This window comes from Lagenorhynchus albirostris, chromosome 10 (assembly GCF_949774975.1).
Source record: "Lagenorhynchus albirostris chromosome 10, mLagAlb1.1, whole genome shotgun sequence".
NCBI lineage: Eukaryota > Metazoa > Chordata > Mammalia > Artiodactyla > Delphinidae > Lagenorhynchus > Lagenorhynchus albirostris.
Genome location: NC_083104.1, coordinates 71,381,319 through 71,407,534, shown reverse-complemented (window position 1 = coordinate 71,407,534; position 26,216 = coordinate 71,381,319). Strand labels below are relative to the sequence as shown.

The following is a 26,216-nucleotide window of genomic DNA, read 5'->3' as shown; positions in this document are numbered from 1 at the left end:
ATAAAACTTTTTAAAAGTACTGGAGAGAGAGAGAAAAAAAAAAGCCTGGGAGCACAGGTACCATCAAAAAAAATACTCCTGTGCCATTAGTTGGATAGTTTCCCTTTCTTTTAGCAGATTTTAAAAATTACGGTTAAGCAGAGGTGAATATACAGAGAACAATAATCCTATGCTATTTAATTGAATCATTTCCCTTCTTTTTCTCGGATCTGTTATTCATGTTAAGCAACGGGGTTGCTAATGAACTTAAAGCTTCTGGACCCTCACTTACAAGTTCTTCCCAAAGTTCTATAGCTGATTTTCTGTTTGTAATTGTGTTTTCTTTTTTAAAAAAAGAGGCCCCAGACTTCCCTGGTGGTGCAGTGGTTAAGAATCCACTTGCCAATGCAGGGGACACGGGTTTGATTCTGGTCAGGGAAGATCCCACATGCTGCGGAGCAACTAAGCCCGTGTGGTGTGCCACAACTATTGAAGCCCGTGCACCTAGAACCTGTGCTCTGCAACAAGAGAAGCCACTGCAATGAGAAGCCCGCGCAACACAACGAAGAGTAGCCCCCGCTCGCTGCAACTAGAGAAAGCCTGCGAACAGCAATGAAGACACAGTGCAGCCAAAAATATAAATAAATTAAAAAAAAAAAGAGGCCCCAGATTGTATAAGATTCAGGCTCCATGAAACCTGAATGCAACCCTACTTTTTTAAAAAAAGATTTTGTTAAAGGTCTTTATAGAGCAACATCAGACTCCAAATCCAGCTGCCAAGGAGACTGTGTTATGCAGTGGGTACTTGCTGGCATGGCAGGCGTCTATGGCTTCCCTCCCTTCTGCTCAGGGATGGGGAAGGTGACAGGGGGCAGTGTCTCATCTATGGGTTCCACCATGCTCAGTGGTCAGGCAGGGGCTTCTTAAGGGCCCATCTTTCCACTTGGGTCCCAAGGCAGCATGATCTTCACTTTGATGCCCAGCACACCCTGTCTGAGCAGCACATGGCACCCGGTGGTGTCTGTGTAGAAGCTAACAAGGTCCTCACTGTGGGTCATCAGGCCATCCACAACTTCATGGATTTAACCCTCTGTCCTTGGAGTTGCCCAGGCATTACGACCTAGCAGCCCTTGTCCCCACTCTCCATGATGACCTTCAGCACACCACAGCAAGCCCTCCTAGAAGTGTGTACTGCAGATCCCGCCTGGGTGATGTGCACAGAGCTCTCGTATATTCCTTTTCCTCCTAAAGCTCTACACTGCCCTCAGGGAAGCCAAATCTCTTCTGAAGCACAGCGGTCAATTCCTGGATCCGCCAGCCCTTCTCACCAAGAACATTGTGCGTCCTGGAGGCCAAGATAATGATTTCCGTCCTGGTTGGTGTAAATCGGACTTCAACTCCAGAGTAGTCATCTTTGGCCAGCGCCCGAGTGAGACACTTGTTCAGTTCAACCTTGAGGACGCCATCAGCGACATCTTGGAAATTGACACTGCTATCTTGCCACCTGGCAGCACCTTAAGGAATGGCCCAGTGCTGCTGTTAAATGACCTAAGGAGTGTGATGTGAGCAAATGGTTCCCACTGCTATTGCAGACAGAACACAAACACCCAAAGAACTTTAGGACTATGGTGGCCTAGAGCACCATTCTCTCCTTGGATAAGCCTTTGTGTGGACTTGGTAACAGCAGCTGAGGGGCTGTGAATAATACTTCAGACTTCCTCACTTTCTTTTTCATCAATTGCTCTATCTGGAGGGACCCAAGTATGAAGGAGAAAAATGACCCAATAAATACAATTCAGCTTCAGCAGCTTCAGAATGCCCATTCCCTGTCTCCTCCGTCGGCTCCAGAATTGAACAAGCAAGGTAGGAGAGGAGAGCTTTGCCTCAGGTGCTCTTTGAGACTCAACATTGGAGAATTTCAGTTCCAACACCTCCAGAGAAGGTGTCTTGAAATGATCATGGAAATAGGATCTTTTACTACATGTGGGCCACATTTCACACTGTTCCTGAGTAGAATATCCTTGCTCTGCCTCTCTGTCAACCAGATCCCACTGGTTCCTCAATACAAGCTCAGTGCCTCCCTCCTGGAATTGCCTTCCCAGATCTATCCAGTGCAGAGTGAAATCTTCCTTCCCTAAACCGAGCACTTAAGATATGACAATTCTTGAAGCTGTCAGGAGTTTAGACCCAAACTCCTACAACCATATGATCTTGGGTAAGTGATAATTTTTCTGAGCAGAGAGTCCCCAATAATCATTCATTTTCCACACTAATATGTGTTAATTTTATTTATTTATTATTATTATTTTTTAATGTGTTAATTTTATAATTAAAATATTTTATGATGGCAATAACAATTCGTACTGATGTCACGGAGCCGGCATGAAGCTTAACTAAGATAATATATGTAAATACCTTTTGTAAACTATAAAATGCTGTACAAACATAAGGTACCGGCAGAGGTGATATTCCAAATATTTAATGACCGGTAGGCACTGGCCTTGACCAATCAGAATAGTTTCAGTCACAGCACTGGAGCTAAGTCCAGTAAACTCCTTGTGGTGTCAGACATTAACTCTCTAGTAGCTAAATTAAAGGAAGGTTTGGGGTTTCCTGGAGGAGAAGCTAAAGTAAAGGGGGTCTAGTGGAAAGAGACTCAGGGGACTAGGGGCTATATTCTTTTTCAGATTCTCTTCCCTTATAGGTTACTACAAGATATTGAGTATAGTTCCCTGTGCTATAGAGTAAGTCCTTGTTGGTTATATATTTTATCCATAGTAATGTGTATATGTTACTCCCAACCTCCTAATTTATCCCTCGCCCCACTTTCCATAAGTTTTTTTTCTATGGCTGTGAATCTCTTTCTGTTTTGTAAATAAGTTCATTTCTATCATTTTTATTTTTTAGATTCCACATATAAGTGATATCATATGATATATGTCATTGTCTGGCTTACTTAGTACGATACTCTCTAGGTCATCCATGTTGCTACAAATGGCATTATTTCATTCTTTTTTATGGCTGAGTAATATTCCATTGTATATATGTACCACATCTTCTTTATCCATTCATCTATTGACAGACATCTAGGTTGCTTCCACGTCTTGGCTATTGTAAATAGTGCTGCAATGAACATTGGGATACATGTATCTTAGAAAATATTTTTGCCTGGACAAAAATGAAGCAGGACACGTAAAAATTTGTGGGGTGAATTAAAGCAGTTCTTAAAGCAAAATTTGTAGCACTATAAAATAGCTTACCTTAGAGAAGAAGAAAGGTCTCATACCAACAACTAAGCGTCCATCTTAGGAAACCAAGGAAAGCAAAACAAACCAAATGCAAGCAGAAAGAAGGAAATAATAAAGAGCAGAAAAAATGACCTTGAAAACTGAAAAACAGTAAAGAAAATCAATAAAATCAAAAGCTGATTCTCTGAAAACGTCAATGAGATCGATAAACTTTAGCCATACTAAAAATTTAAAAAAATAGAAGAGACACAAATTACCAATGTCATTAAAGACCCCACAGATATTAAAAGGCAGTGCTCTGAACAGCTCTATGCACATAAATTCAATAACTTAGATGAAATGGACCAATTCCTTAAAAGCCACAAACTTCCAAAACTCACACAAGGAAGAAATAGGCAACATATATATTAAATAAATGGAATCCATAGGTAAAAACCTTAAAAAAAAAAAACAACCCTCCAGGCCCAAACGGTTTCACTGGTAAATTCTACCAAACTTTTTTTTTTTTTTTTGCGGTATGCGGGCGTCTCAGTGCTGTGGCCTCTCCCGTTGCGGACACAGGCTCCGGACGCGCAGGCTCAGCGGCCATGGCTCACGGACCCAGCCGTTCCGCGGCATGTGGGATCTTCCCGGACCGGGGCACGAACCCGTGTCCCCTGCATCGGCAGGCGGACTCTCAACCACTGCGCCACAAGGGAAGCCCTACCAAACTTTTAAAGAACAAATAGCACCAATTTTACACAATCTCTTCCAGAGAATAGAAGGGAAGAGAACACTTCCCAACTCATTTTATGAGGCTAGAATTGCCTTGATACCAAAAAACTAGGCAAGTACAGTACAAGGAGAGAAAACTATAGACCACTGTCCCTCATGAACAGTACACAAAAATCTTCAAAAAAAAAAAAAATACTAGGAAATCAAATCCAGCAATATATAAATAGAATACTACTCCGTGACCAAGTGGGGTTTATCCTAGAAATGCATGACTGGCTCCAAATTCAAAAATCAATCAATGTACTTCACCATATTAAAAAACTGAAAAGGAAAAATGACATGAGCATATCAAACAATGCAGAAAAAGCATTTGAAAACATCCAGCATCGATTCATGATAAAAACTCTCAGCAATATAGAAATAGAAGGAAATGTCCTTAATTTGATAAAGCCCATCTACAAAATACCTACAGTTAATGTAATGTTTAATGGTGAAACACTGAATGCTTTCTCCTAAGGTCAGGAACAAAGCAAAGATGTCTTCTATCAACACTCCTATTCAGTATGGTACAGGAAGTCCTAGTCAGTGCAGTAAGGCAGAGAAAGAAAGTAAAGGCATACAGATTAGAAAGAAAGAATACTGTACCTATCTGCAGGTGACATGATTTTCTACATAGAAAATCCCAAGGAATTTACCGAAAAAGTCTTAAGTTAATAAATGAGTTTAGCACAACTGCGAGAGATAAGGCTAACTCACAAAGAAGATTATATTTCTACATGCTTAAACAATTTGGAAATCAAAATTAAAATATATATTTCATTTAAAATTTTTAAAAGAGAAATACTTAGGTATAAATTGAACAAAACTTGTGCAGGATCTGTATGCTGACAACTATAAACACCGAGGAGAGAAATCAAAGGACATAAATAAATGGAGAGACATACTGGATTCATGGGTTGGAAGATCCAATTTAGTTGAACGTGTCAATTTTCTCTGAAGAAATCTATAGATTTAATACAATTCCAATCAAAAGTCCAATAAGATTTCTGCAGATATAGACAAGCTGATTCTAAAATTTATTTGGAAAGTTGAAGGGACCAGAGTAGCCATAACAATTTTGAAAAAGAAGGATAAAGTGGGAGAAATCAGTCTACCTGATTTTAAAACTTACTGTAAAGGAACAATAATTAAGACACTGTGGTACTGGTGGAGGGATAGAGACATAGACCAATGGATCAGAATATATCAAGCAATGGAGTCACAAAATGTCAGTTGTTAACAAAAGTAAAAAAGCAATTAAATGGAAAAAGGATAGCCTTTTCAATATGTGATGTTGGAATAACTGAACATCCATATGCAAAAGTATGCCACGAAAAGCTAAAGACAAAAAAAACTTGACCTCAGTCTCACATTTTATACAAAAATTAACTCAAAAATAGATCATAGATGTAAAATGTAAAACTATACAACTTTTAGAAGAAGAAATAGTAGAAATGTTTATGACTTGGGATCAGGGAGTTTTCTTAGACTTGATATTAAAAGCACAACTCATAAAAGAAAAAAAATTGACAAATCGGACTTTATTAAAATGAAAACCTTTTGCTTTGTGAAAGACACTAAGAGAAAGAAAAGCTATAGACTGGGGAAAAATATTTTCAAGTCACATATCAACAAAGGACTTGTATCTAGAAAAACTCTTAAAACTCAATAGTAGGAAAACAAACAACCCAATAAAAAATGAGAACATCTTGTTATAGTTTAATTGTTATAATCCTTAAAACAAAGGTACCTATCCTGATACGAAACAAAGACCAATGCCTTTTGTTTGTTTGTTTTCAATGCCATTTTAAAATATAGTGCTTTCTGGATAATTTACATTACTGTAGATGGGAACAAAGTAATCGAGGTTTAAAATTAATTCTGTTTAATATTATAGGAAAAGTATAAACTAAGCATTTTATTCACTTCAGTTTGATTTAAGTGATCAGCTCTTTTAGAAAGCTTTCCTTGACCCTTAAGAATATGAATTCCGTATTCCCCCACTGTGCTTTGCCAGGTTCCTGTGCATATCTTTATCACAGCACCTTTCTTATTTTACAATATTAACCTGTCTCCTAAGGTTAAACCTCCTAAGGTTTCACTTTATTCTTAAGCCCTAGCATAGTAACTGGAAGGTAGCAACGACTCAGTGTGTTTGTTGAACAATTAAAGACTTGTAAAGAATAAATAAAAATTATTGATGAAATAATAAAATAGCAACAACACTAACAAAATCTGAAAATATTAGGATGCTTTTAGAATGGTCCCTGACACATAGTAAGTATGCAATAAATGCTCATTTATTCAACAAATATTATTGTAGTTTTCCTACAATGTATGAAGCACTGTTATAGTTGATAGATAAATTACATGCATTTTCAGTTATAGCCCTTAGAGCAAAAACAACACAGACTAAAACCCCCGCCCTCATGGAATTTACATTTTAATAGGAGAGACAAACAATAAGTAAAATAAATAGGTGAAATATGTAGTTTGCTAGATGGAAAAAAAAAAAGGCGAGGGGCAAAAGACTTAAACGTCTATGTACGTTCACCAAAGAGAAAATAGCACGTGAAAAGATGGTCAATACAATCAGCTATTAGGAAAATGCAAATTAAAATCACGATGAGATACTACTACATAGCTATTAGGATGAAAATAAAATCAATAGCAACAAAAGCCTGACAGCATCTACTGATGGCGAGGTTGTGAAGCAACTGGAACTCTCATTTGTTGCTTGGAATATAAAATGGTAGTCAGGTAAACAATTTGCCTGTTTCTTATAAAGTTAAACACATACTTACCATATGATATGGTATGATCCCCCTTCTAAGTATTTACCTTAGAGAAATGAATTTTATGTTCGCTCTAAAACCTGCACATGAATGTTTATATCTGCTTTATTCTAATCATCACCTAACAGTGGAGACCACCCCAAGATCCTTCAATGGGTGAACAGATAAACTGAGTACATTCATACTCTTTAGCATTAAGATACTATTTAGAGGGGCTTCACTGGTGGCGCAGTGGTTGAGAGTCTGCCTGCCGATGCAGGGGACACGGGTTCGTGCCCCGGTCCAGGAAGATCCCACATGCCGCGGAGCAGCTGGGCCCGTGAGCCATGGCCACTGAGCCTGCGCGTCCGGAGCCTGTGCTCCGCATTGGGAGAGGCCACAACAGTGAGAGGCCCGCATACCGCAAAAAAAAAAAAAAAGAAAGAAAAGATACTATTTAGCAATAAATATTACTGCTAGTAGAGTATGAACATTATTGAGCAATAAAAAGGAATGAAATACTATCATTACATGTAGCAACATGAATGAGCCTCAAAGACATTATGTGGAGTCAAAGAAGCCAGTCTCAAAAGACTGTATATTTTATGATTCCATTTCTATGACATTTAGGAAGAAGGCCAAGTGAAGGAGTAATGGAGAACAGACCAGTGATTTCCAGGGGTTACAATGGGGGAAGAGCGGAACTCTAAAGGGGTTTTTTAGGGTGAAGGTGATAGAACCATCTGCATCTTGATTGTGATGATGTTTACACATAGGACTGTACACACACAAACGTCAGTTTTACTTACTATATGTTGATTTAAGAAAAGAAAGCCTACTGCGTGCAGCAATGGGGACCCAACACAGCCAAGAATGAATGAATAAAATAAATAAATTTACGTAAAGAAAAGAAAAGAGAGCCTATGTCTAGGTAGGACCTCTGAATCCATCTGAAAGAGACAGTTTGTCAAAATTTTGTGTTCCTCAACTCAATTCCAAGGGAGAAAACAAATACTATTAAGTCAAATAAATAGATTAAAAAAAACAACAAGAATAAACAAACCAAAACCACACCTTCTATATGCAGGCTCAGTAACTCAAAGTCAGAGTTGATTTACTAGGTAATTATCCTACACAACCATACAATCATGCTTCAGGTTATTACAGCAACAGGCTGAACTGAAAAAACTAGGTAAGTGTGCTTTCCGATGTGAAATTGTTACCATTCACAGGTTTACTGTGTTGTTTTTCTTCTTTGACTTAATTTCATTTTCTATTTCAGGCTGGATTTATTGATAAGCGCTCTGATAAGCTATTTTTGTAAAAAAAAAAAGTGTGTGTGTGTAAGAGTTCACAGTGGGTTACAAGTGATCTGTATTTTCTTTTTGACTTAGTGTTGTTTTAAAAATTTCTCCAATGAGCATGTATTACTTTATAAACCAATAACCTAAATAAATTATAAGAACTCAAGTCAATTGCTAACTAGAGTATCTCCCACACAGAAAAATTTTTGGAATGTGTTTTATTTTATAGGCAAGAATGGGCTTAGTTACTCTAGGTATGATATCTAGTGGTTGTAAAATGGGTGCTTCTAAAAGGATTTCAGAGTTCCCTTAAAAAGGCTGTGTAAACAATTTGGCAGCTCCTCAAAAAGTTAAACATAGAATTACCATATGACCCAGCAATTCCACTCCTATGTGTATACCAAAAGAACTGAAAATAGGTGTTCAAATAAGTACCTGTACACTCATGTTCATAGCAGCATTATTTATAATTGTCAAAAGCTGGAAGCAACCCATATGCCCATCAACTGATGAATTGATTTAAAAAATGTTGTATATCCACACAAGGGGATATTATCCAGCCATAAAAAAGAATGAAGTACTGACACATGCTACAGCATGAATGAACCTTGAAAACATTATGCTAAGTGAAAGCAGCCAGACAGAAAAGGTCATGTATTTTATGATTCTATTTATATGAAATATTCAGAATAGGTAAACCTAAAAACAGAAGGCAGATAAGTGGTTGTGAGGTGCTAGGGGGAGGGAAGAATGGGGAATGACTGCTTAATGGGTATGGTGCTTCCCTTTGGGGTGATAAAAATGTTTTGGAACTAGATAGACGTGATGACTATACAACATTGTGAATTGTGAATTACACAATTCAGTGCATACTGAATTATGCACTTTAAAATGATTAATTTTGTGTTCTGTGACTTTTACCTCAACTTTTTAAAAAAGATGAAATGTGTCCTGCAATCTTATTCACATTTGCAGCAAAAATCTTTATTTTTCAAGGAAATTATAAAGGATAAATATAGTTTAGCCCGTATCTATCTACATAGTTAAGAACTCTGAGTGGCATGTGAATTAATAAGTGATATGTACTTTTTGGAAGGTGATCTGAATAGTATTAAAATGTTCAGAGGAATTGAGTAGTCAGAAAAGAAAGTTACAAAGCAGCATAATGAACTCCCTCTGTACAAGCTTTTCAATGCTCCTCATGTGTGAAAGGTATCTACAAATATTTAATTATACCCAAATCCTTGGTTGGAATACATTCTATTTAGCTGCTGTTGCCCTAGTGGTCCTTGCAATTCTTGGGATGCTGTGCCTGTCAAAGGTACTTTTTTGTTGTGATGTTGGCCTAAGGGTGAAGGGGAGTGGGGTGTTACCTACAAAATTTGACTTTGGGGCCTGGAATGTTTCTAAAAATTTTGAAATCCCAGGCTTCTCTCTTCACTTAATGATGGCTCTTTCAAACATCTAATTTTCTTGAAAATTCTTGGATCATCTTGTTTTTCCTTTGAAAGTATGTAAAACCTTGTACGTGATGCATACCAAATGATTACCCTTTAATAATCAATACAGAGTCCTTTACTGAAATTCATTGTTTGAATTTTCCATTTTCATGTTATTTACTCTTAACCATGATCCTGAAAATTTCAGGTAAAAGTCCTGAGCTGGCTATTCTCTGCCCTTTCCAGATTCACTTTTACCTTTTTCCACTGTACCCTATGCCCTGGCAGGCTGCCCTCCACTGATTTCATCAACAGGCTCCCAGAGCCCCTGGCTTCCTGTAGGGTTCAGCCAATGGGAGGCACATATAGGAGGTCAGAGGGCAGGGGCAGAGAGAAGCTGGGGTAGCTATTCACCTGCCTGTGCTCTCTGCAGGCTGTGGGTTGACTATGGCTGTGTTCTGTGTTGTGTTCTTACAGAAGGCCGTCACTTGTGTTGTGTGACCCTCTCTTACAGCTACAGTCACAGCCATAACTTCAGAGACAGCGTTTCCTCCATTCCAGGTATTTCTCTTTCTTGCCCTTTCTGACTTATGGGTGGTAAAGGTTCCACACTGTTTTTAGTTCTTTGGTCCTATACCATCCCTTGCTGGTTTCCCTTAGCCCTGCACAAAGGACTAACTACATAGTTTGTGGGGTCCAGTGCAAAATGAAAATGCAGAACTTTTTATTCAAAAACCACAATGGATTTCAAGATGGCGACCGCAAGGCATTAAGCAGTGCAGGACCTTCTAAGTGCAGGGTCCTGTGTGACCACACAAGCTGCACATTCACAAAGCCTGCCCTGACTGCACACTATTGTAAACAGTACTTAACCATAAATGCTCCTCAGTTACCTGTGGAGTGTGCCACCCATTTCCTGCCAGGATCTTTTCTAATACAAGGTCTTAATGGTTCTCCTTCCCATTTAAAAAAAAAATGTGACTCCATTAGGGGTTCTGGAAAAGTAGCTGTTATCTATACTTAGATTTAAACACTCTGCAATTTAAAACTTTTTAATAGATTTGCATCTGCAGTAGGAAATTCACTTATTCTCTGTCTTCCTCACCCTTACATGGAACAAAGCCACTCATTTGGGAACCAGCGGGGGCCACCACAGCCCTTGAGCACTACCCACCATGCGCTGGTACCGTAGTTGAAATATGTGACTCCCAAGCATGCCTTCTGGGCGGGTGCAGGAAGTTTTAGCAGTGATTTCAACCACTGAGTTGCTTTTTGATTTTTGTACTGGATACAGAATCTACTATCCTAGTTTGCTTGTTTGTTTTCCCTCTCTTCCAAATAAGACTTAAACCGAGAGCTTTCTCATAGCCTTTCTCTCTCTGGCTAGAAACTTGCCTGAGATAGTGATCTCTTAGTATTACTAAACAAACACCAGTTAGGCCTCCTGTCTTGAGTAAGGCCTGCTCTCTCAACACCATCCTTAACAGACTTGGGGGTTGAGGTGACAGTCAACAAATTATGCTATCTTATTGGTTGCAAAATGGGAGTCCCATAAGCTCTTCTGTGCCAGGACTTTTTGCTTTCATTGCTTTGGTTGTTACAAATTCAGGGGTGGCAAAGAAACATGAGTTTGAGAAATACTCTACAACTATAGTGTTTCACTGCTTGCACTTGCCACAGACTTATTGGTGCTTGACCACTGAGCTTTCTTCAACAACTGCATTAGTGACATCCATCACTCATTTCTAAAGCACCCACTGACTTTTTCTACCCTCACAGTCCCTTGATTTGGTCACGTTGCCTCTCAGAGCCTTGGATAGAGCAGGAAGAAAAGTTGGGATTTTCTTTCCATGCCTTTTCTCCCCCATTTCTCCATGCCTCCAGTTTTCCCTGTTTTTAAGAAGCGCTCCTGAAGAGTCACCTTTAATGTAAAGTACTATACGGAAGGGTTCACTTCTTTGAAGAGTTACCAAATATACTGTCTCATCTTTTCTCTGAAATGCAAATTTTCTCTCAAGGAGGACAAACTTGCATTTCAAAAGGGGGTCATATGAAAAAAATAATTCCAGCTGTTTAAATCCAGAGTACAGAAAAATTATTCCTAGAACAGTACACAGAATGTTCACTGGGCCTGAAACATTTCATTTGGTTGTGAATTGGCTACAGTTCCATTTCCATTCAGTTTTTTTTTTTTTTGCCGTACGCGGGGCTCTCCCTGCTATGGCTTCTCCCGTTGCGGAGCACAGGCTCTGGACGCGCAGGCTCAGCGGCCATGGCTCACGGGCCCAGCAGCTCCATGGCATGTGGTATCTTCCCGGACTGGGGCACGAAGCCGTGTCCCCTGTATCGGCAGGCGGACTCTCAACCACTGCGCCACCAGGGAAGCCCTCCATTCAGTTTTGATCTGTTCTTGAGTTAGGCAAATAACCAGTGTGGTCTCAGAAATGATCCTTCTCTTGTGAAAGCAACAGCATTGCTTAGACTTCTAGTCCGCATGGCTGGAAGGGGCCTGAGAGGTCTTATAGCCAAACTACAAATGAAGAAACTCAGAGCAGTTCTGGACTGGGTGACAGAACTGGTAAGCATAGAGTTGAGAATTTTGCCCAGTGCATCAGATTCTTAATCCATGCAATTTTGAAGTAGCTCTGTGGAGACACATTCTCAGGGAAAATTGGCTCCCAGTTTTAATTTGCCTCTTCCTCCATCACCCAGTCCTGCCATTTTCCTTCCTGTACATTGTCCTCTGAGTGGTGTCCTTAACAATGATATGTCCACCTTGCTCTCCGCAGTGTTCATTTCTGCCCCCTCCCTGATTTACCTGCCAGACATAAGTGTTGCTCTGAATGTCTCACAGTAACAAAATTGCCATTTTTGCATCTCTACTATAAGCCAGTACTATATTTCAACAATTTAAAAAATTTCATAGTAAATATTTATCACAAATTAGATCACAGGCAAGTTTTATGTGCGTACAAATACATATATCCATGTGCATCTGTCTAAAAATGTGTATACAGACATACATTTATCTATGCACATATGTTTGTTATCACTTAAATGTATAAAATAAATTGTTTGTTTTCATTAATTAACAGTACTGAAAAAGTGTAAACTAAGAAATAAAAAATGAAGACTAATTACAATAAAAACAAACTACTTAAAAAATTTCATAGTTACTGATAACATTTCATAGTAATTGAATAAGCCTTATCATTTTAAATTTCAGTGCTTTAAAATAGAATTACTTTACTTTTAAATTTATTTCAGACTTATTTGAATCATTTTAAACATTCAGCAGAAGTAGAGTGAACAGTATAACAGATAGCTCCACCAATTATCCATACTTTGCTAATCTTGTTTTATTTATCTTTTGTTTTTTTGGGAGGGGGCTGGATTATTTGAAAATAAATCCTAAACATACTTTCACCCCAGACTCCCCATTATGCATTCTAATAGATAAGAACTCAAGAAGAAATTTAACCGCAATACCATTATCACATGTAACAAAATTAATAATTTCTTTTATTTTTTAATTAAAAAAAATAACTAATTATTTTTGGCTGGATTGGGTCTTCGTTGCTGCACACGGGCTTTCTCTAGTTGCGGCAAGCGGGGGCTACTCTTTCGTTGCGGTGTGCAGGCCTCTCATTACGCAACAAGACTTCTCTTGTTGTGGAGCACAGGCTCTAGGTGTGTGGGCTTCAGTAATTGTGCCTCGCGGGCTGTAGAGCGCAGGCTCAGTAGTTGTGGCGCACCGGCTTAGTTGCTCCGCAGCATGTGGGATCTTCCTAGACCAGGGTTCTAACCTGTGTCCCCTGCATTGACAGGCGGATTCTTAACCACTGTGCCACCAGGGAAGTCCCATTTCTTAACGTCTATATCAAGTCCACATTTTATTTCCCTGATTATCTCAAAGTCTTTTAAACAATTGGTTTATTCACATCAGAGCCACACAGGATCTAAACATTGCATTTGGTTTACTACGCCTTTTAAAAACCATTATTTACACACATTTGACTTTCACTTCATTTGACCAATGAGGAATGTATGGTCCCAGTACACAGGTGGGTGAACTAGGGCTCAGAGAGGTTAAGAAACCTCCCCAAGTTCTCATTGTTGGTAGGGGCCAGACCCAGGACTTGCATTAAGGCCTGCCTAAGTCCAAAGACTCCATTCTACTCCTTCCCCTTCAGGCTACCAGAATTTTCCCTGTGTTGCAGAGAGGCAAGAGGCCTAGTGGTTAAGAGAGAGGGTTTGGGCTCAGGTTGGCCTGGGTGCAAATTGGAGCAAGTTACACAATCTCTCTGATCCTGCACTTGTGTCTGCGTCTATAAAATAAGGTTAATGATGATGGTTTGGGGCTGATTAAATAGGAGAACGCATGTCTAGTACTTAGCACAGTGACTGGCACATAGAAAGCACTCAGTAAACCTTAGCTATTATTCCTAGCATAAAGGAGGAGAAAGAATCACAAAATGGTTGTTTGCTTTTGTCAGTAGCTCAGGAATTGTGGCTCATCATTGTTACTACAACTTGTGTAGGATTGAGGCTGAAGGGGTGGGAGGCTGGGAGTAGGGTGTTGATTCTGCCTGGATTGGAGAAGGAAGCCCTGGACATAAAAATTTAAGTAGGCATCCAAGGAATTCTTCCCGAGACCTCAGCTGGAAAACAGTTGAATATGTCTTCTGACCTTCCATAGAGGGAAAACCGGTGGGGAGCAGACATGGTGGGAGGGAGACTTCTCAATGTTTATTTGAATTTGGAACCATGTAAATGCATTAAACCAATTCCAATAAAATGAATTGCATTAAAAAGAAAACCCCTCTTTTACCATGGGGTAAGTGCTGAGAATGGGAAAACTAGGATTTAATGACAATAATAATAGTAATAATAATAATCCCCTTACAATTTTTGCAGCCCTAGGAGGGCTTCGGTCATAAGTCAGGTTTTGCAGCAGGATGAGACTATTTCAGCTTGACTCTGATTTCAGAGATCTAAGGTAATATTTTAACTTTAGCTATCCTCCCTCTGACACTCATTCTAAGAGTCCAGAACCAGTGCTCCCAGATTTGGAGTTGTCTTCAAGCATAGGCATTGTCAAGGGCTGAATCTATTGGCTAACTAAGGTCTTTGTATGTACTGTCTGTACATTTATGGGTGCTTTCCCAGTTTATTAGGCCCTAAGTTGTTTCTGATGCTAAGTAAAGACTCTGGGGCTCTGATTTTCTAGAGTCCTTGGGAAGGGAGGGGTCACATAACCCCACTCACAAATAATCAAGAACTTGCCTCTGTTCTAAGGCCTTTACATACACGAAACTCATTAGAACCTCACAATAACAGTACACTGCAGGTACCATTATTCTGATTTTACAGGCAAAGAAACTGAACCAAGTGAGGTGAAGTAACTTGCCTAAGGTCAGAGCCTGCACGACTAACCACTAGGCTTACTACCTCTCTGTTGGCAGTGGGCCAAGCATGTAGGGGTCCTTTGAAGGTGATGCAGGCGTCCTTGGCTGTGCAGCAGCAAGGCTTTAGGTCCCAAATCCTTCCTTCTAGTTCAGGACCAAGAAAGACCAGGGTGTCAATTTCCTCATTGACCCTGGTCAAGTCACTTACTCCCTTCAAGCCTCAGGTTTCTTATCTGCCCCAGGGAGGAGTTTTAGATGAAAAGACCTCTCCTTGCATTACGAGTGTGGGTGTGTGCTGGGGGGTGGGAGGTGTAGGGGCTGAGGTTTCTGGGCGGTACTGCGCTGCTTTTCCTAGGTCTCTTGCGGAAGCAGGGTGTTTGGAGGTTTTGTCCTAGTCAACTCCCTCCCAGGAGGTGGGGCCCCCAGTCAGTGATGGCGCGCAAGCTTGGCTATGCCTCCTCCGCTTGGAAAAGGGCCGCCACTGCGGCCAGCTCCGGGCAAAGTCCGGCTGCCCGGAGGTCAAGGGTGGGTCTTTTTTCCCTGTGGGAGTTAAAGCTGAGATTGTATACTTAGGAAGGCTTCTTGGAGGTAGTGACAGTTGAGTCAAGTCCTGAAGGTCTAGCAGGAGTTAGTAAGAAGAGGTGGAGGGGGAAGGGTTACCCCAGGCCCAAACAACAGAACAAAGCACAACCCGGCTTACAGTATGGGAGGAGGAGCTGTGAGAGTGGAGAGGTCTGTAGGGGCGAAATCGCGCGGGGGCTTCAAAGCTTTATTCTAAGAGCAATTGGGAGGGGTTTGAAGGAGGGTAGTCCGGAGTTTTAGAAAGACTCTTCTAGCCACTTGGGAAGAATGGGTCGGAGAGGGGCAGGAGGCTATCGTAGAAAGCAATCGGGTTGGAAAATGACCGAGGACTGAGGAAAGTGGCGCTGGGGGGCGGAGCCGAGCATCTGAGTCTTTCTCAAACCCCACGACACAGTGCGCTGTCCCTCGACTTTCTTTGCTTATGTGGAAGGGCCCCATAAAGGGCAGGGCACCGGCCAAAAGCTCAAAGAGCCAAACAGCGCAGAGCCCCCCCCTTCTTTCGGGGGCTCTCTGGTCCAGGTGCCCCAGAATTCGTAGGGTATTGCGGGAGAACTTAACACTGCTTAAGATGGAGAACCGTTACCCCTCAAAATACACAAAAACCTCGGCCGCTTTTGGCAGCAGCCTCCTCCGTCCATGACCTCATGCTTTAAGCTCCCATATAGCCTTCCCCCGCCCTGCCCACACCCGGTGCCCGAGTGGGGGTGGGGTGAGGGGACAGTGGCGAAAGTCTGGGTAGAGGGAGCACCTTATTTATACTGCGCGAAGATTTGGGGTAAGGGGCACAACGATTTTCCCATACCGAAAAAAACATGGTTTAACTTTCTCCTGAGCAAAAAACACTCGCTGTCTTGTGGGACCTCCCTAAGATAGATGCTCCGTACCCGGCCCGAAGTAGTCTGTTTAAGCCCAACCATCTTTGGTTTACGTTTCCTTGGACCAGAGAAGCCGCCTGGAAGTGCTGGCGTCCCGGGCTGGACCGAAGGGCGGCCGCGCCTTCGAGGGACCAGGGGGCTGTGGGGCTCTCGCTCCTATGGCGCCGCCGAGGTTTGAACCCTTGGCTTGCCTTTCAGCCCGCGCCCTGCCCCCTGCTCGCAGCTGCTCTCGGTTTAGGTGCAGCGGTTTCCCCCGCAGAGGAGGAGGAGGAGACTGCGCGAGGAGCGACTCCCTGCTCGGGTTTCCGCACCAATGCCGAGCGGCCCCAGGCGGCCCCCGGCGGCCGGCCCTCCTCCCCGGCACCACGTTCCACAGTCATGGCGCACGAGGAGGGGCGGGCGCGCGCCGCGGCAGCACCCGCGCCCCTTCCCCTCCCCTCCGCCGCCCGGTTCCGGCCCCTCTCCTAGGCAACCTCCCTCCCCGGCCTTCAGCGCCGCGGAGATGGAGACCCCTCCCCAGAGGGATGCAGTTCCAGCGCCGTTTGCAGCACCCCCTCCCCGCCCCCATCGGGGCGGAGGGATGGAGCCGCGCGCTTCGCGAACCTCCAAGCCCCTTCCCGGGAGCCTCAGCCTCTCTCCCAGCCCCACAGAAGCCGGGATGCAGCGGGGGGTAGGCGCAGACCGTTTCCCCGAAGCCCACCTAGACCTTGGCATCTTTGCAACCCCTTAAAAAATAAACATAAAACCCAAACCCCAGTCGTTAGATTGCAAAGCGCGTTACAATAACCGGGACGGCTACGCAGGAAACAATCCTGCACTGGTCCGGGTCTCAGGCGGCAGCTTCCCGACCACGCCACCTTCTCCCGGGCCTCGATTTTCCGGCCTTGCCAGAGAGTCTGCCACACCCCGGGGCTGACAGGTCCCGCGCGGGGCCGCAACTTGGTCCGCGCCCCCTGCCCCATCCATGTCCAGAGTCTCGCCAGCCTACAAAAGGTGCAACCTCACGTACAGGCAGAGCACACAGATAAGGTCGGCAGCGCACGCCAGGGAGGCTGCGAACAATGCGCCGGGCGGCCCGCGCCGGCCAAAGCGCGGCGCCCCGGGGGACAGGGGGCGCGGGCGGGGGCCGCGGCGGAGGACCCGCCGGCCGCGGCGCTGGACACCTTACTTCCTGCTTCCCCGCCCGCGGCCAGACCCAGCTCTGCGGAGGGATATCTCTCCCCTCCTCTGTCCCTCTCTCTCCCTTCCCCCGCCTCCCCTCCTTTTTGCTTCTGCTCCCCCCCACCCCGCCTTTCTCCTTTTGCAAGAAAATAATTTGACAGTCGATTTGCTGACAGGGGAGGAATTTGCATCCTGGATTAAAAAAAAAAAAAAGGCCGAGAGGAGCTTGGGAACGGTTGCTAGGGGTGGGTAATGGGTGAAAAAAGGGGGCGCCGGGAAGCGGATAAGGAGGGTTAAGGGAGGGGGCGAGGGTGGGGAGCAATGCAAAAGGTAAGGCCAGGTTACAGCGGCTCGGCCCCGAGTGGGCTGCGGCCGGGGGAGGGGCGAGAGATACATATGTATTTCTGTCTCCCTAGCACACCCCCTTCCCTCTAAGCGATGGCTGAGAGGCGGTGCATGCAGATGGGGAGTAAGTTTCCTGAAGGGGAGGGTGGATGCACGCGCGCGGCCCCGCGCTGCAAATTTCCACCGGGGAGGGAGAGTGGCTGGATGCAGAGAGTTTGGAGTTGCTTGCGGCGGAGGGCAGGAAGGGGAGCAGGGCCGGGAAAGGGGGCTGGCGGGCGCTATATCTGGGAGTAAGTTTCCAGGATCGGGAGAGCCTGCACGCTTTCTCGCTAGTAAGTTTCTGGCCGGGGAGGGCGCGTGGGGAGGAGGAGAGGGAGGGGGTGCATGTATATAGAAGGGGGGAGGGGGGAGCAGATTTCCTGCGGGGAGGCTGAATGCATATGGAGAGTAGATTTCCTGAAGGGAGGGTGGAGGCGTAGACGGACCGAGTAAGTTTCTTGCTGGGGTGGTGGCGGAGGTGGTGGGTTGGTGCTCTGGAAACCCGGAGCTTCCTACCCTGGGTGGGAGAGCACGCTGTTTTGGGGGGAGGGCGTGAAGGGCCAGGTTCCCTGCTGGGGAGAGGGGCTTGCATCTGGGGAGTATGTTTCCTGGCGGAGCGATATTTGTTTACAGGCTGAGGGCAGTACTGTAAGTGAGTAGCGCTTCGAGAAGGCGGCTCTGACAGAAATTAATATTGAAATTACTCCATCAGCTCTGCTCGCCCCCCCATCTCACCCCCCAAGCGAAGACTGGCCTTCTTGTCGGATTGCCCATGCACTTGTTGCAGAAACAGCCAAGGTAGGCAAGAAGCTTATTAAGTTTCATTTTTAAAAAATTAGTTGGGGGATGCTCCGTGAGAAGACGGGGGAGGGGAAGAGAAAAGTAGGGGGACAGATTAGGAGAAGTCTCCCCCCACTTCTTTACTTTCAGTATGTTAGCAGGGCCTTCTCTGCTTCCCTTCTTCCCTCTTCCCTCTCTGCGCTGCAGAGCATCCCAGCAAAGGGGGGAGGGGTGAGGTGGGCGCTATAATTGGCAGACCCGGCTTAAAGGAGGGGGGGGCTTGCAACTGAAGATTGTGTTGTTATAAAGCCTTCATTATTCCAGCCAAGAAGCCGCAGGACCCTAGGGATGTGCCTTTTGGGGTTTTTGACATGATGCATATGTGTATGTATACGCTCCTGAGGGCCCTTCGGCGGCTGGGTACTCCCCAGAAGTTAAAGTGGCCACCCAGATGGGAGAAATGTGTAAGGGAGTAAACCTGCCCCTTGACTCCCCAACTTCAGTTCGGAAGACTGTGAAGTTACTGCCGGTGGTCTAAAGAAATAGATGTTAAAAAAACAGCATAAAACCACTCATTCACTGGCAGAGGCCGAGAGCACCTGGCGGGCAGCCTCTGGCCAGCACTGGGCTGGAGCATGTGCGCCTGCCATCCTTAGGTTAAAAGAAAATGACTTCTGGTTCCTCTGTGTGCCTTCGACTGGCCCGTTAGAGCCAGCTTTGTGGAAACTCTTCCCCACACTAGACGCGGCTTTGGCAAGTGAACGTGTTGAAGCGGGTTGCTAACAGCATGGCCCCGGCTGTCTTGTGAAGTGCATGGAAGTGATGTTTAAGAATGACGGATCCAGGGATGGCTGAAGAGTTCTTTTAAAAAAATGCCGGCTGTTTGCACTTTTTTGCAGGCCATGGAGCAGAGCTTTAAGAAAGGAGTTTTAAGTTGTCCCAATTGGTACCAACCTTCTGCATCATAGACTGTCTCAAGAAAGCAGTCTGGTGATGGAAAATGTGGTTTTGGTGCTCTCTGGAAGGATAACAACCAGGAGTATTCAGCCCTTAACTAGTTAACCAGCCCTCTTTGCTTCTCTGTGCCTCTTTTCCTGGTCCTCAGCCTACTGGTTTCTGCAGATGAGTTGTAGGTCTTAGCTGTCAGGTACCTTCACTAGGCTGGGAGCTTTATTTATTTCCTTCTTTTTCTTTTTCTTTAATTGAAGTATAATTGACTTAACAGCATTGTGTTAGTTTCAGTTGCATAACATAGTGATTTGATATTTTTATACACTATGAAATGATCGCCACCATAAGTATGCTAGGAGTTTTAACTTGGCCAGGATAATTTTAGCACCAGGGATTCAAACCCAGACAAGTTTAGTAGAGTCAGGGAGTGAACACTAGGCAGTGTGGTTAACTAAAGTTAGTTAAGCTTTCTGCAGTGCTATAGACAGGCTCAATACTAGCAGGGGAAAAAATGGGTTTTAAAAAAAATGATCTCTTTACATGGACAGTGGTTTTTCTTTTTTTTTTTCTTTCCTTTCTGTCATCAGATTTCCAGATTGAGAATTTGATTTTTGGCAGCTTGAGAGTTGAGTTAGTTGGGAATTCAATATTATTGCCACTTATCAAATGTTCCTAACTAGGCATTCGTTAAACAAATTAGCTATTATTTTTCCCCTGCTGAAAATCTGCTTCTGGTTGATATATATGCTGGGAAGGTAAACAGAAACTTTATGTGTGTTTATCCCAAGGTAGAGGAATTATTTACATGTCTACCCTCCAAGCCAAGAGTGGTTATGGTCATTCAGTATTTTTTTTTTTTAATTTATGGGATTTATTTTATTGTCTTTCTTTGGCCATTAATCAAGTCACAGTAGCTTTTTTTCCCTCTTCTGAGAATGTTCTGTGGTAATAAAGGTTTGAAGGCCCATGAATCATAATTCATTCTTTTAAAAATATTGTCAGGATTTGATTTATAGGAATTGATACCAGGAGTGACACACCTCTTTGGGCTCCGCCCTTTTAGGCATGTCCATTTTCGCCAAAGAATTGTTTAAGAAGCCAGCTTAACCTGTCAAAAAAGAGCATTTCCCTTCTGCTTTATGGGCACTGAGAAGATTAATTTTGCAGGTTCCGTAGTAAGCATGGGTCTTTTCACAGCTTGGTAAGCAGGCTTCCACATAGCAGGCATGTGGTAATATCACATAACATTTATGTGAGCTTGCTGTGAAAACACTTGTTCTATGAACTGTGTGGAAAGTACTCAGTTTTGCATCCATTAACCCACTTGGGCCTGTGGTTTTTGTCAAGGTGGGAGCTTTCACTGTAAGAGAGGGGACAGACTGTAGTGTTCTTTGCTGCTTATATAATAAAATGTGTGGTCACAGAAACAAGCTTACTTAAAATTCTTTTTCTCCTGCTCTGATGGGTGGATTGGTCATAATAATTGAAAGCATCAGAGGTTTTTTTGGGGGAAAGTCTGAGGATTCTCCGTAAAGTTGATTAATCAGAACATGTTAAAATTGTGTTCAGCAGTTGGCTCAGTTTACAGGATTTGTAAAATGACAAAGAACTTTTAAGGTGGTTTTATTCTCAAGGCAGGAGCACAGCGGCACTGGAAGAAAAAGTGGGGAGGGTATCAGTGTCTAGCCATTTCTGGACTTCAGAGTTTTTATCTTAAAAACGCATGGTTTGATCCGTGAGTTCCATTCATGTCTGAAATTCTGTGACTCAGTCTTGTGAAGAAAAGTCTCAAGAGATCTCCACAGTCTGTCTCTTCCTGGGCCAACGGCCAAGTTGCCTCATGGACTTGGGTGAGTTGATTAACTTCTCTTTTTGTCTTCTCCTGGAGAGAGTGGATTTACACCTTGGATTCCAAAAAGGACTCTTGAGTGGCCTGGTAATCTTGACCGTCAAATGCAAGAAAATGCTTGTGAAAGTCTGCCACCGTCTTGGAAAAAAAAAAGTGCATGGTTGAGTCCCAATTATATATGCTAATAGAGAGTGGGGCATATAATCCCAGGCACCAAAAATAATTTCAGTTCATCTTGGAAGTTTTCCCCTCCAGCCAGCTGGTTCACCTGCCTAATTATGCCTGGTCAAGTCTAAGGTTAATTGAGCTGTTAATCCCAGGCAGCAGGGGGAGGTAGTCTTGGGAGGAGTGGGAGACCAGAAAGCCTAGTGTGGCTTTACCCACTTTCTGTGGAGAATTCACACGTGGGTAATTGGGATATGGTCGTATATTTGTGATAAGATTCAAAATAATGATATTGTATTACTGTCACTTCTGGGATATCATACATTTCACCACGGGCACTTTTGGAGGAAAAGCTCTTGGTGTTTTTATTGACTTTGAGCATTGACATGAGAAGTAAGGATCCAGACAAGTGGCTCAGACCCCAGGCAGTAGAGATGGGTGCTGACTGCTCTAAAAGCAGTTGACTTCAGCTGGTTTTATTTCTGACTTCATAAAACTGTGTGATTTAGGGAGGAGAATCAGCTGGAATCTTGTGGATTAATAATATTTCTGAATTTGCCTGTTGGAGGGGAACCAATGAAATAAAAGGGAAACTAAAACATAGTTGATTTCCTTTGCGGGGAGAGGGACACAGGAGCAGCTGGAGTCCAGATATTGGCATGTTTTTCAGCTAGGATACTGTGGCATCATAAGGAATAACAGAGTCCTGGTAACATGAGTTTGATCCCATGTCTGTCTTCTGGGTTAAAGAAAATACACACCAAAAAGCTTCTGTGGTATTTTCTAAAGATGTTTAAGTTCTCAAGGCAGCTGCTTGTAGGGTCTTCTGGTTAATTGGGGTTTACTGAAGAAACATGATTTTTACTTTTTCCTCACGGAAGACAACAAGCTGGGGATGAGTGGAGTATACTGAGCTATTGGGCTGTTGGTTTAGCAACATTAAAAACCTACTTTTTTGACAGACAGGAAGGGGAAAAAGAACTTGTGTACCTAAATGGTAACCAAGGGCTTGTGGGAGGTTAACAGTTACTTTCGTGCTGTGACTGGATCTGGTTTATTCATGCGTACGTACTGGCAGCTACTTATTGAGCACCTACTATTTGCTAAGCACTGTGTTACCGCTCTGGGTATACACTGATAATTAAAAGACATAATCATCTTCCTCTCCCCATCCCCCACTCCACCGCCTAGCCTATAGTCCAGAGGGGAGGCAGACATGTAAAGAAATATATCTTGCAAAATGTGGTAGATGCTCAGATGAAACCACAGGGAGCAGTAACTTGCAGTTACTTAGCTAAAGGAGCCTAGCCTCTCTGAGGATTGGGGGTGAGGGGAAGACAGAGAGCATCAGGCAGAGAGAGGAGGGCCTGTGTGGAAGGACTTTGGCCTTGGCGGGGGACGACTAAAAAGAGGCACAGGTGGACAAGGGGGCAGGGGGAGAGGGCAGCATGAGATGATCATGCAGGACTTGGGGCCTTGGAAAGGTTTGGGTTTCATTTGAAGGGTAGTGGGAAGCCATTGGAAGTTTGCAGTGGGAAGTGACACCCCCTAACTCGTGTTTAAAGGGGGTGGCATTGGTGGAGAGGGCAGGTGTGGAATTGGGGAGCGTAATAAAAAGGCATTTGGAGCAGGCCAGGTGGGGAGGTGACAGGAGGTGAATGCAGGGGAGCAGGTGGGTGTGAGATGCTTATTAGAGGTAGAATGGGCAGGGCTTGCTGATGGATTTGGTGGAGGTTGGGGAGGAGGAATCTAATAACTGAGGTTTCTGACTGAGCAGTTGGGTAGATATGGGTGGTGCTGTTTGCTGAGATGGGGGCGAGGAAGAGTCTCGGGGAGCAGAATCAAGCGATTTCAGTTTGGACACCGCCAAGTTTGAGATGCCTGTTAGACTCAAGGTGGAGATGTTAAGCTTGCAGTCTGATATAATGTCCAGTGCCAGAGGTATGGCCAGGCAGGAGATAAAAATGTGGGAACCATCAACTAAGGGGTGGTATTTAAATCCAGGAGACTGGATGAGGTGCTCTAAGGAGTCTGTTGAAAGAAGAAAAGGCTGTGTGTGTGTGTGTGTTGGGTCGGAGTGAGTGTTAAACGTTTCATGAGTTTAAGGTCAGAAAAGTCACCACTGGATTTGGCAAAATGGAGGCCATTATCAACTTTGCAAAGAACAGTTTGAATGGAGCAATGGATTGGGTGAGAGCAGGATCGGAAGGGTTGGGAGGGGAATAGGAAGTGAAGAACTGGGAGTAGCATGTGGAGACAACTTTGGGGCAAAATTTGACTGTGAAAGGGGGGCAGAGAAATGGAGGGGGAGCTGGAAGCACATGTGTGTAGAGGGAAGGGTTTTGGGGGCGGTGCTGCTGGTCTGTGTGTGTGATGATGGGAGAGACTAGTGAAGAGGGAGGGATTGTTCAAGAGCAATGGGTTGGGTCAGCGGAGCAAAAGCCATTGAGAAAGTCTGTGGGGAAGATCTGGCCTTGGCCGGGGGGAGGAACACTTCCTTCATGATGACTGGAGGGAAGATCCAGGAAGAGTGAAGGTGCAGGTGAGGGAAGGGTGGGGAGCGGTGCTGGGGCACAGGTGCTCTGTCTCTCCAGGCTGAGGCCGCGCTAGCCTTGGGCAGGGGTTTGGGCTCGGGCTTTGACACCAGCCAGAGACGACAAGGGTTAAGACTGCATCAGAAAATTGTACTGCATTTTTCTGAACATTTGACTGCATTACCGAGCAGTACAAAGGAAAGACCGGATTCTTTTGCTTGGGGAAAAGAGTCTTCAGTTAAAGTAATTCGGGCCTTACGTTAGATTTATTTGAAAACTATGATTGGGAGAAGACATCTGTGATTTGCAACCCTGTTCAAAAGTTGGTGGGCACTGTGTTGTACGTTTTGAGCAAGGAAAAAACAAGGCGAAAGGGCTGCTTCTACTTCAGGCGGCCTTTCACAAAAATAGGCCATAGACTGCCCTGCTTGCCCCGGTGGCCCCAACGATGGGGTCTGTATGGCAGGTGAGTGGGTGAGCAGAGTCAGAAGACCTGGGTTGGGGGGTGCAGCTCCGTCGTATGGCTCTGGACAAGTCAGCCTCCGAGTCTGTCTCCGCATCTGTAAAAAGAGGGTGATACCATCTGTCGCCTCTTCTCTGAGAGTTGTGAGGACTGAATCAGATAATGTACGCAAAGTGCGATGTAAACTGTAAGAGGCATCGCACACAGGCGGCAGCGAGGTGCAGTGATCTTCAGCCAGTGATCTTCAGCCAGATCGCCTTTTAGATGTGAAACCTGACAACCAATGAAACACTGCCGTCAGTTCCCTAAAGCTTCTGCTAAAAACCCCTTTCACCATGTCTACTCTCTCTTGTTCCCTCCTTGTAGCCCCTTTCTGTTTGGGGTTTTCAAGTCCTCTGTGATTTCTTTCAGCGAAACTGGTCTTACTGCTGGAAGGCTGGCATCAGAAAAGCTGGCTGTGAAATGCCAGTCTGTGTAGGTTCACACTCTGATTCCATATATAGAATTTGAGACCTGCCTATTCAAAGGTCCACATAAACTTGGTTTGTGAACTTGGTGCAGGGGAACCTTGAACCCACCCAAGAATCCCAGCTGTGGCCCAGTGGTCATAGCAGTGATTCATTTGCCTTCCAAGTTTGTTTTGCAGATGAGAACTGTTCTATAAAGCTGAGTCTACCTTACAGTCCTTAGCCCTTAGTCTTACTGTGTATGCTGGAAAGTCATTTCTAGTTTTAAAAAGCAACCAGTGCTTTTTACTAATTGGACTTCTGGCCTCTGCCTAAGAGGGTGATGCTTTATTTATTTATTAAAATTAATTTTTACTATGAAAAAACATTAAACACGCGCAAAAGCAGACAGACTAGTATAATGAACTCCAGTTGTGCCCATCACCTAGATTCAGCAGTTAGTGAGATTTTGCACACCTGTAGATAAGAGGACTTCTTCCTGTGTTTGTAAAATAAACACAAGTTATCAGTTTTGAGAGATCAGTGGAACCGATATCAATTTGGTTTCACAGAGAGGGAAAATAATCAACAAAAAATCAGAGAGCGAGAGAGGAAATGGGTGACGTCATTGTAATAACCAGTGTTTACATAGCATGTTATGGGTCCAAAGCCTCTTTGGCATGTCTTGTTTTAACTGTCTTGCAACAACCATAGGAGGTAGATATTATTTTCATTTTACAGCTGAGGAAAGTGAGGCTCAAGAAGTAGAATTGAAAAAATATAAGTAAGTGATTAACCCAGAGTCACATGTCCAGCCAGCATTCAAAGCCCTAGTTTAATGCCAGAATTTGAACGGTCTCCAATTTTGTGCACTCTCAGATAATGCTGTATGGTATTCAGTGAGAGATGTGGTACAGAATATATGCAAAGGATCATGGAGACCAAGAAGATCATCTGGGAATTTGGGGCTTAGAACTCAACGACCTTAGCTGGAAATACTCAGATGATTTAAGCATGTTTCGGGCATTACATTTGTCAGAAAATTGAATTGTCTGGCTTGTGCTGGAGCACACAGCTTTAAGGCTGCTTCATAATGAAAGCCCAAACTTGACTTTAACAGA

General features: G+C 43.8%; 1 protein-coding gene and 1 pseudogene across 17 annotated transcripts in view; one reads left to right on the top strand and one right to left on the bottom strand.

The window, feature by feature from the left end:
- The window catches only part of TRERF1 (transcriptional regulating factor 1), a 572,147-nt gene that overhangs the window by 353,549 nt on the left and 192,382 nt on the right, over positions 1-26,216 (top strand). For 3 of the 17 annotated variants that reach the window (XM_060162910.1, XM_060162909.1, XM_060162905.1), the window contains exons 1-2: positions 18,062-18,200; positions 18,620-18,705. The exons of 3 other annotated variants lie outside the window; for them this stretch is intronic. The gene's annotated coding sequence lies outside the window, so the exon portion shown is untranslated. Of the gene's footprint in view, positions 1-9,974; positions 10,059-18,042; positions 18,201-18,619; positions 18,706-26,216 lie in introns of those variants that run through there. 11 more of the 17 variants (XM_060162923.1, XM_060162922.1, XM_060162916.1 and 8 more) reach the window with 9 other exon arrangements.
- Positions 903-2,963, bottom strand: LOC132527899 (small ribosomal subunit protein uS3-like; annotated as a pseudogene).